Source organism: Vicia villosa, linkage group LG3 (genome assembly GCF_029867415.1).
Source record: "Vicia villosa cultivar HV-30 ecotype Madison, WI linkage group LG3, Vvil1.0, whole genome shotgun sequence".
NCBI lineage: Eukaryota > Viridiplantae > Streptophyta > Magnoliopsida > Fabales > Fabaceae > Vicia > Vicia villosa.
The window spans coordinates 41,473,173-41,484,990 of record NC_081182.1 but is presented as its reverse complement, the minus strand read 5'-3'; the positions used below and the strand labels follow the sequence as shown (position 1 = coordinate 41,484,990).

The 11,818-nt window shown below is 37.8% G+C and overlaps 1 non-coding gene across 1 annotated transcript; it reads left to right on the top strand.

Annotated features, from left to right (window-relative positions):
• The first annotated feature begins 11,286 nt into the window (after window positions 1-11,286).
• On the top strand, window positions 11,287-11,392 carry LOC131593823 (small nucleolar RNA R71). The gene has a single exon (XR_009281202.1). It is a non-coding gene; the product is annotated as a small nucleolar RNA R71 (small nucleolar RNA).
• Window positions 11,393-11,818: the final 426 nt, after the last annotated feature.

Genomic DNA, 11,818 nt, shown 5'->3' with positions numbered 1-11,818 from the left:
TTTACTTGAAACAGTTTTGAGAGTTGTCTGTCCTACAGTAAAACCTCAAATTCTCAATTCCACCCGTGGAGAAATTCTAGTCAAGTCCACACAAGACAATTTTTTTATGGTGAATGGTTGTTAGAAGTTAATTTCTAATAGTAGAATTAGTTAATTGTCGTACAAATGTTTTCTCATGTTTTGTAGCATAGTGTAACAGAGATGTATATAAACAAACTATGAAGCTTTGTATTAATTAAAAGAAAATACACTACGCCGTACAAGGGCTTTCACAGCGCTTTTTTTGGCCTTTAACAGCGCTTTAAAGCGCTGCCAAAGCCAGCGCTGGCGTAGGCTACGAAAGCGCTTTTAAAAGCGCTCTGGTAGACCCCCCCTTTAAGAGCGCTTTCCTGAAAAAAGCGCTCTGGTAGGACCCCCTATAAGAGCGCTTTCCTGGAAAAAGCGCTCTGGTAGACCCCCCTTTAAGAGCGCTTCTTAGTAAAAGCGCTGGCAAAGACCAGTAAAAAAGCAAAAAAAATTAAAAAATTACGCAGCATACAAAAGCGCTTTTGGAAAAGCGCTCTGGTAGGCCCCCCTATGAGAGCGCTTTTTCCAGAAAAAGCGCTCTCATAGGGGGGCCTACCAGAGCGCTTTTCCAAAAGCGCTTTTGTATGCTGCGTAATTTTTTAATTTTTTTTGCTTTTTTACTGGTCTTTGCCAGCGCTTTTACTAAGAAGCGCTCTAGTATGTGGACCTTTAAGAGCGCTTTTAAGAAGCGCTGTAGTTGCTAAATGAGGTATTTTTATGTGCAGCCTATAATTTAATCCTCCCAGTCGACCTGTAATGTTTTCGACCTGTAATATTTTCGACCTGTAATATATTTTCGACCTGTAATATATTTTCGACTATATTATTTCAGCCATCAGTAAGACAATATATATACTAATATATACCATTATAATATCCAAAATTATATATATACATCATTACAAAATTATATATATACATCATTACAAAATCAACAATATTATAGTTCAAATCTGCATGAAAAATAGCTTAATATAAAATTGACACAATTCCTCTTTGATTTCTTCTAACTTTAGCTTCGAGTACCCAGCAGCACGGAATTCGTCAAGGTACTATAAAACAAAAACATAATATGAATAATATATTTAGGTAAATGTAATAAATTATATGAAATTATCTTAAGTTATAACTTTATACCGTGGGAGGAATCTCTAATTGATTCGCCTGAATGATTTCTTTCATAAACCTCAATACAAAGTATCCGCAGTCTGAACTGTTACGCTGTAGCGGACACTACATAGAAAAACAAATAAGATTCTATATAAGTTGTCTTGTTTTACCAAGTAGCATAAATATTATAAGCAAATTTGTGAAAAGTAATGTACCTGCACTTCGATCCAGGTGATGTTGTTTGATTTAGTCCGGGATACCTGTGCGTCCCGTTGACTACGGAATACTTGTATTGATCTAATTAACAAATATATAAAAGCATATGTTTAGATCAATCCCACAAATAAGTAAATATATAAATATACACGAATATATATTTAGAACGATCCCACTTACAAATCAACGATTTCCTTCATGGCCGGATAATTGGTCCATTCACCCCTTACCGAATTCAGATAATACACGACTTCCCTTATCGGGTTGATAGCAAGCAGCAACCAGTGTGCTCTATAAATTAAAACAATAGGTTATATGAAAATATTGCTATACACTAAAGAAACAGAGATTAGATGAATAAAGAATGAGAAACTAACCCTACTGGTCGGGTATTATACGCCCAAAGATGCAGACATTCTGTATTGCCGGTGGACATGAATCTATCGACTAAGCGCTGTCTAACAGATTCCGGATCCGAAACAATTTCCATTCCGCTGCAATGGGCGGAAGACACGAACCGGAATCTGTTAGACAATGCAGTCCCGCGCAACACTCTGTCATACAACAACCTTAAATAAAAACATAATAAACATTAGATTCTTTTCATTGAAAAGTGTAAATAAATTATATTGTGGGACTAATTAAATAATATATCGGATGAGTGAATATTACCGGATGTATGATTGCATATTACTGACGCCTAGTTGATCATGGTTAAAAATCTCTTGCAAGTCTTCAATTGTAATATGTGACTTGAACTCAATACCGAAGACACTTTCATCCATATCGATTTCCCGTAAAGCACCATCCTTCATATCGGACATATCAACCATTGTTGCGAGTGTCGCCCGGTATCGAGGCACAAAAGCACCGCCTTTTCTTGCCGCTTGCTTCGGAGGACCACTGGGTGGTACGCTACGAACCTGCTGCGTCACTTGTTGTGACTCCCGAGCGGATGCCTAAAAATCATATAAGTTAGGTAAAATATAAAATCATGCATATTTTGATTCAGATTATATATTAACACTTTAAATGTACCTCTTTTAGCGATGCAACAGACTCCTCCTCCTGTAAAATCCCTTTACCCTTAATTGCGGGTTTTATAGGAGCAGTCTAAAAATAAAATGTAAAACATAATTAATAAACGGTTTAGAATTGACATTCGAAAACTAAATGATTCATAATCGTTTTCAATTTACCTCATCACTAATGGTAATGAGCTCCGAGGGCCATGCAACAAACGATCCTATTGCATCTCGCAGCAATGTCGTCTCTGAGACCATGTCAGGTACCGGTAGAATCGCATCACGATCTAATACAACATCCACCGATACTTTCAGGTGTCCATCCGGGAGCGGTCTGTGGTGAAGTAAATCTCCCGAAGTGTTGTGCACTTTTCCCTTGCCAACTAGTCGATAATTCGGTTCCGATAAGTATAGTTGGCAAGATGAAATGCCCTAAACCAAAAGTAAATATAAAGTCATTATCATTAATAAAATAGAACAGTTTGTAAGGAAAAAAACTTATAATTACCTCGGGAAATTTCTTTTGATAGTTGATACTAGCCTTATCACTAGTTTCTCTCACCGATGAAGTGTTGCACTTTTCTCTCATATACATATCTTTATCTCTTTGCAATTCAGAGACCTGTGCTTGCAATTCCTGCAACTTTTGCAACACTTCTTCATTGGTAAGATTTGATCTTCTCCTAGAACTCTTATAAAAAGAGGTTGGAGTCACACCATGACCCTTACCCCTCACCCGACCGGGATACTCGGGAGCATCTAGTACTCTACTAAGTACGCTCTCCTCACCGGTGGATGCCGATTGCGACAAGGTCTCCTGTAATTCATTTACATTTAAATAATTATTAGTGGAGATAAAAAGTCATTTATATATTAAAAAACATTTGATTTAATTAAAGACACAGTATTATACTTACACATTCAGTATAAACTCTCTGAACATCGGGATCGACAGCGTGATTCTTGCCCACACGAGCTTCCTTCCACAACACATGTACAGGAAGTGAAGCTTCCTCACTTTTAGTCTCCTCCAACTATGCATTGACACAAACGATAAAATCGTCAATTAAAACATGCACATGTAGACAATTAATTAAATCGAATTTCTATTTACTTACAATTTTATCCTCTAAGCGTGCATATCCCAAACGCCCTTTTTTGTATGGATACGCGGGTTTGGATGCTCTCTCCCTATTCGTGGCACTCTTTTTCTGAAAAGCTTCATCTCTTTGCTTTACAAACTCAGCCCAATCTGCTTCATCAATGAAGGTCGCATACTTTGTTGGCCGTCCCGGTGCATCTTCAAGAAATTTTCCATCTTTATCCTTAAGATAGGTGTTTGTCAAAAAACTTTTCCACCCTCTATATCTCTTGCCGGCCAAACTAAGTATGTAGCTTTTACGTTCATCTGGTATCTCAAAAGTCCTCTGCAAAAAAACGTACGCATAGTGTGTTAGTATAAATAATTTAAACAATTTATCGTCAAGATAATAACAACAATTAACCATATATGATATATACCTGAAGCTCTTCCCAAATCGCTTGTTTTTTCTCCTCCAATTCTAAATTTTTCGTTTTCGATTTCCAGGTAGCTATGGAGACCGGAATATGCATACGGACAAGTGTACCAATATAACTTGTCAACTTTGCAGAATTAGGACCAATTGGTTGTTTATCAGAATTCCATTCCAATCGGTATACTAATCCTTGGTCTCTATGTCGTATGATTCCCCTCATAATAGTGATGCCTCGTGCAACCTCTTTTGCTTCAGTATCAGGTGGAGCATTTGTATCCGAAGCAACTCTTTCTTGTGAGTTTTCTTGTAAGTTTTCAGGTGGGTTTTCAGGTGGAGCATCTCTATCTGAAGCCATTGAACCTGTATCAAACAAACTAAAGCACATTAGTACACTATTAATAAGCTAACAATCTATACAAGTCAAATGGAAGTCAAACCATGCATGTACAAGTAAATCGGAAACGAAATCGGTACAAATCAAAATAAGCGTAAAAAAAGAAAGTTATCGGAATTGAACGAAATTTACATGGCTATGGTAAAACGTCGCCACGGACTCAAAAACAAAGTCGGTTTTCCGAAATTCAGACCCTAAGCCCGACTTTTGATTACGGGCAGAAGCAAAACCGATAAAAAAATAGTCCCGAAATGTAAAGATAAGTGCATGAGCAGCTCCGGAATCGTCAAAATAGTATAGTTACATGTAAAGAAGTCAACAAGCGGATACATGGTTCAAAAGTTATGTACAAAACGAGAATATGCACCAAATTGAATAAAACAAATTAGTCGGACTATGTATACTATTACCTTTATCACTAACGTCTCTTTCTTTTCTTGGTAGGTTTGTGTACTACGCGTCTCTTAACAATGCGGACGGTTGGATTGATCCAAATACCCTCATTATGATCATTTCTAATACAAGATTCATTCTCATTTTGATCGTTTCTTGTACAAGATTCAATGCCAACACCAATATCACCTTGATCTTCAATTTTTTCATCAACTATTTTGTTAGATAAAAGCACTATAGACCATTTCGTACTTGTCGGATCATTGACATAGAACACTTGTTTAGCTTGAGAGGCTAGAATGAAAGGCTCATCTTTGTACCCTACCCTATTGAGATCCACTTGCAAAAATCCTGACTTATCCATTCGTACGCCACTATTATTTTCAACCCACTTGCAACCAAATACAGGAATCTGAAACTTCGCGTAATCAAACACCAAAATGCGCTCGATAACCCCAAAATATGACAAATTTGCAAATTTCGGATTTAAGTCATTCGCACTTGATATGTGCATAGCTTCAGCTACCAAGGTAACACCACTATTTTGCATAGTACTTTTATCATCCTGTTCTTTGGTATAAAATGTGTATCCATTAATTGCGTATGCGCTATAAGAAAGTACAATTACAGATGGACCATAGGCTAAACATCTCAACCTTTCTGTTACTGAAGCAGGATCTGAACGATACTTTGAATAAATATGATCTCTAAACCACGGTATGAAACTTCGATTGTGCTCTCGTACTATCCAGTTCTCATTTCTATTTGGATTTAAATCTCGGAGAACAACTTTGTGCATTTCAACAAACGGCTCAACCTCAATCTCATTGTGCAGAACATACAAGTGCACTTGATCCCGTTCGACCATTGATACTGTCACAACTTTATTTCCAATTAGCCTTTTTCCTTCTTTTTTTTCGACAATATGAGATTTGGGGAGTCCAATTGATTGAACATTTGACAGATATTCAGTACAAAACTCAACCGCTTCTTCAGCAACGTATCGCTCGGCAATACAACCCTCCGGTCGACTTCTGTTTTTCACGTACCCTTTTAATATTTTCATATAACGTTCAGCAGGGTACATCCATCTCATATAAGCTGGTCCGCACAGTTGTGTCTCTTTCACAAGATGAACGACTAGATGAACCATTATGTCAAAAAACGAGGCAGGAAAATACATTTCAAGATCACATAAAGTAACAACTATCTCATTTTGCAATGTTGGTAAGATCGCGGGATCGACCACCTTACTGCAAATAGACCTGAAGAAGAAACACAGCTTAGTTATTGCGCTTCTTACTTTTTCTGGCAGAATAGAACGTATACCTATTGGTAAAAAATGTTCCATTATAACATGGCAATCATGCGTCTTCAAACTCTTTAACTTGAGGTCTTTCATGGACACAAGTCTTCTAATATCTGAAGAGTAGCCTTCTGGAACTTTTACTTCACTGAGGAACTTACACAATGTTTTCTTCTCCTTTCTAGATAGAGTGTAAACAGCAGGTGGCAGATATGTTCGTCTTCCTTTCGTCACGGGCCCCAATTCAGTTCTCATCCCCATGTTTACCATGTCATTCCTTATGTTAACGCCATCCTTAGACTTTCCTTGTATATTGAGTAGCGTACCTATAACGCTGTCAAATACATTTTTTTCAATATGCATAACATCCAGGAAATGTCTTACGTACAACGACTTCCAATATGGAAGTTCAAAGAAAATTGACTTCTTCTTCCACCCACCCTTGACAATTGAATGTGCAAAAGGCTTGCCAAACTGAGTGCTCACATCTTTCACCTTTTCAAAAATTTGATCACCTGACAAAAAAGGCGGGGCTGTACGATGTTCGGCCTCTCCATTGAATGCTTTTCTCCACCCACGGTAGTGATGATTAGAATTTAAGAATCTACGATGGCCGAGAAAGACATTCTTCTGACAAAGCGCCAATCGTGTCGTATCGGTTTCATCTTCACAAACAGGACACGCCTTTTGACCCTTGTTGCTGTACCCGGATAGATTTCCGTATGCTGGAAAATCATTAATTGTTCCAAACAACATCGCCCTCAAGTTGAAACTTTCTTTCCTATACCCATCGTAAACCTCCACACCTCTCTCCCACAAAAACTTTAAATCTTCGATTAAGGGTGCCAAGTATACGTCTATGTCATTCCCTGGTTGTTTAGGCCCAGAAATTAGCATAGATAACATCATGTACTTACGCTTCATACATAGCCACGGAGGTAAGTTATAAATCATAAGAATCACAGGCCATGTGCTATGCGAGATACTTTGAATACCATGCGGGTTCATTCCATCAGTAGACAATGACAACCGAAGGTTTCTTGCTTCTTTTCCAAATTCAGGATATTCAGTATCAACTTTACTCCATTGTGGTGAGTCTGCCGGATGTCGCAACTTTCCATCAATAATTCTTTCATCTGCATGCCAAGTCAAGTGTCTTGAATCGGTCTCACTACGATACATGCGTCTAAATCTCGGAATTATAGGAAAATACCATAAGACTTTAGCAGGAGACAACTTTTTCTTATATCGAGGGGCACCACATTTAGGACACTCATTCAACGCTGCATACTCGTTTCGAAACAAAACGCAATCGTTTGGACATGCGTGTATCTTATCATAGCTCATTCCAATAGAAGACAACATCTTTTTGGCTTCATACGTTCGATTGGGAAGAACATTATCCTCTGGTAGCATATCTTTCATAAGGGCTAATAACTCTGTGAAACTTTTATCCGACCATCCATTGTCCGCCTTTAAGTTGTACAACTTTAACACCGCAGACAATCTTGTGAATTTTGAACAACCATCATACAACGGTTTCTCTGCATCGCTTACCAACCTCTCAAACATTTTGGGACAATCCGCTAGATCTTCTTCCAGCGCTTCTGCAATCTCTTCGACTCGATCACAATCGTATGTGTCTGTGCAATCGTCGTTTGAAGCATACTTCCTATTACACCTCGACCCAGCATTCCCGGTACTTTTCTCACCATGCATTGTCCAACATGTATAACTTCTATCAATTCCAAACCGTAGTAAATGAGATCCCAACTGATTCCCGTCAACCTTACCCCCGGCATAACAGCAACCCAAGCAAGGACACGGCATTCGAAGCGGGTCTTTGGAGTTCGCAACCGCAAACTCAACAAATTCCCATACCCCTTTCTCGTACTCTTTCGACAATCGGTTTGAATTCATCCATGTCTTATCCATGTCTTAATTAAGCTAAACAACAACGGTCAAACTTCCACTCTTCACAAGTAACCCCTATGGCGAATTCAATTCACAAAGTTAGTAAGTACCTCCTATATTAACTCTCTAAACACATAAAACTAATGTGTTTCTGTCAAAACGCAAAGTATAAACGGAATGAATCCGAAGCAATAAAACGTAACATATATAATCACACAATTTCAGACAAATTCATCATAATACCAGTAATTTGAGAAAGAAATTTACCTCGGATGTTACCGAACTCAAGAAAACGCCAAACGTCGAACTAGGCTGGGAAACGATCAAACTTTCACTATACACAAGTTACCCCTATAGCAAATTCACAAAGTTAGTAACCACCAAGACAAAATCGATTGAACAAAGGAAATCAACAATAGTTTGATGTGTGTACATACTCCTAAATATGTAGTACCAGAGTCAATGATACGAGCTCCAAAGAGATCCAAAGTTATCAATCCAGTCAGACCTATACAAGAAATTCAATTCAATGTATGATTATAATAAGAATGGGTGAATAGCTCATGATGCAGTTAATTAAATACACCACTACTAACACTACTAACACAAGACACACGATGCAGTTAATTAAATACACCACTACTAACACGAAGCTATAAAACTTTTTGCTCAAAAGCAAACCTTATGAATCATCCTTGTCTATATACATTAACTCACTCTTGTTTCATTCTTTACCTTCTCTCTTCCTCATTAATTCAACTCTCATAAGGTATATATTATTACTATTATTATATATTATTTATTATTTAATTTCTCTATGTGCTGTCATTCTCATACTTTACAGTACATGGCATCCTTGAACAAGCCAATTTATTGTACAATATATACCATCACTCTCAATCTCATACACACACAACATATATATCATAGAGTTATTATATATAAATAAAAGTATATAATATATATTTTATCAAATTCCAAAATCTATATAGCTATGTATGTACTAGCTAGTTATATACCTTTACACGTATGTATATACCGACATGCCTCAAAATCCACTACATATATCATCATTGGTAGAGAAATATTGCACCTCCTCCACTATCTTATACAACAGTCAAGAAACTTTACTCACAATTTCAATTCTACTAAGATAACAAGAGACTCACAATTTCAATTGTACTAAGATAAGAAGAGGCTAAGGACATAAATGGAGACCACAAATTAAGAATAAGAGCCTCTCTATGGAACAGAACTCAAAAGATAAGAAGAGGTTAAATTTATATTTTGTGAAAACCATACAAGCAGACCCCAAACAATCCAACAGCCACCATTTCACAGTTCAACAGAACTCAAAACCCTATCACTTAGAAGTTTCTGGAACAAACCCTATCACCTAAAATCACACGTTTCTGGAACTAGGCAATTGCTAACAGAAATATTATGTATATATATATATATATCAAAGGCCTTAAGAAAAGAGCATTCCATCAAATTCAGAATCACAAGGATACATTGATACATCTAGGGTTTTGTTAAAAGCTATGAGAAGTGTGATACCTGGGTGGCGCAAAGCAAGTTGCTACCAGAGGAGAAGAGACGGAGACGAAACGATGGTGGTGGACGGAGGAGAAGAAGTTCGCGCGATGGTGGTGGACGGAGGACCGATAAGGTTGACGGAGGACCGATAAGGTTGACGGAGGACCGACGACGGTGAGGGGTGGGGTTTCTGGTTCGCGTGCAGAGAGAAAAAGAAAGAGAGAAAGTGAGAAACAGTAGAAGCGTGTTTTTGGTTTTAATTTTAGTAATAAGGCTACTAAAGCGCTTCTGGAAAGCGCTCTCATAGCCTGGGCTATACCAGCGCTTTTGACAAAAAGCGCTCTCATTAAACACCCCTACCAGAGCGCTTTTGAAAAGCGCTTTCGTTCCCCCCACGTTCCCCCCACCTACCAGAGCGCTTTTGTAAAGCGCTTTCGTACCCCCCCCCCCCTACCAGAGCGCTTTTGAAAAGCGCTCTCATAACCCCCCCTACCAGAGCGCTTCTTAAAAGCGCTTTCATACCCCCCCACTATTAGAGCGCTTTTTTAGCGTGTTTTTTAATTTTGTCTTTAGCGAAGCCTATGCCAGCGCTTTTCCTAAAAGCGCTTTCGTAGGGGTGCTGCTAAAAGCCAAATTTGGCGTAGTGATATCAATAATACTCTTTTCTTCTTTTTCTCAGTTTTTTCATTTCAACTTTCTATAATTGAGAATGATGAACTGTTATGTTCATCTAATTCCACATGGTATCATTCGATGGTTGCGATCTTTCACGCGTCTTTAATCCCTGAGCATCATTGCATTTTCTTCTACCCTGCATGCATTTGAGTTTCACAATCTAACTATTTCAAGGTTCGTCAATGGAGTTAGTAGGAAATCAAGATTTTGTGGTCTAAGATCCTATTTAATCTGAATCAATTTCTTTAATGTTTGCTTTGTCCAGCTCACACAACTCCTTCGGACTAAAGCTTTCGATCAAATGGAAAGAAATCTTAAAACTGAAAGAAATCTTAACAGATAGAAGAAGTAATCTTAACACAAAAGATGCACAAACATGTCGTTAATCCTCAAATCCCTCGAAAATTTAAAACATCTCAATATCGTCTCACATGTACGATTTCTAATAAATACAAATCTTGGATTTTCCAAGATTAAGCTATGTTTACCTGGTTACTTTCCACCATTTTTTATTTTGTTCTTCCTCGATTTATTTTCTATAAACACGCATTTGAAAGCTAGATCGTCAATTATGTGCTGAACTCAAGTCTACAAAGAAAGGAAATAGATCAATTACTATTTTTTTTAGAATTAAAGTTATTATGGATTCCTTGTTAGTTGTTGGGAACTTGATTAGCAAACAAGATCATATCGACTTGATCCTAGATGGTTTTCTTGAAGAATACACCCCAAATATTATGCAAATGTATGGGAGTTCTAAATCCACTTCTCTCTATGATGCGGAGGCCTTGTTTTATGTGCAAGAAGCACAATTAGATAATTTCGTCAAGGCTAGATGTGTTAATTGTTGCAGCAAATCTTGCTCACACAAGCCAACGCCAATAAGTTGGTAGCATATACCTTAGCATGCATATGGTTAAAGGAACTAACTTGATAAAGTCCACCTTTTTGAAGGGTTGCTTTTGCAGTGATTTCACAAGCGCTTTCCCATAAGTGGTATTTTTTTTAATGTCCTATTAGGCCACATCCTTGGAGTTGATCATAAGGGCATCATTGACAGTTGCATCAAGGGTCATCCTTGTGGAATAAAGGAGACCATTATAAAAGGTATGGACAATTAGCCACTTTTCACGCCCATGAATGGGCACATCCTCAATAAGTCCTTAAAACACTCATAAGCGTCAAATAGAGATTCCCATTCTTCCTGTCTAAAGTTTGATATCTCACTCCTAATTTGTGTTGTCTTACTCGTCAGAAAATATCACCCTAGAAACACAACTTTCAGCGGTTCCCAAGTAGTGATGGAGTTTGCAAGAAGGGATTGCAGGCAAGTGCAAGCTTTATCCCGTAAAGAGAATCGAAATAATCTAATTTGAATAGCAGCGGGATCAACATTGTTAGCTTTCAATGTGCCGCAAAATTCGACAAAGATAGATAAGTGTAAATTAGCATTTCTAGAGGTAGTCCAGCAAGCTGGTTTTGTTGAACCATGCCCACAAGAGAGGGCTTAATCTCGAAATTGTTTAGCCCAATGGGTGGATGGAATATACTGCAATGTGGTTCTTCTTTACTGGGAATCGTGCAGTCCTTAAGGGGCTTATTATCTAATTCTTCAACCATTTTTTTTGTTGTTGTCTTAATAATAAGCGTCTCTCATGGAAGA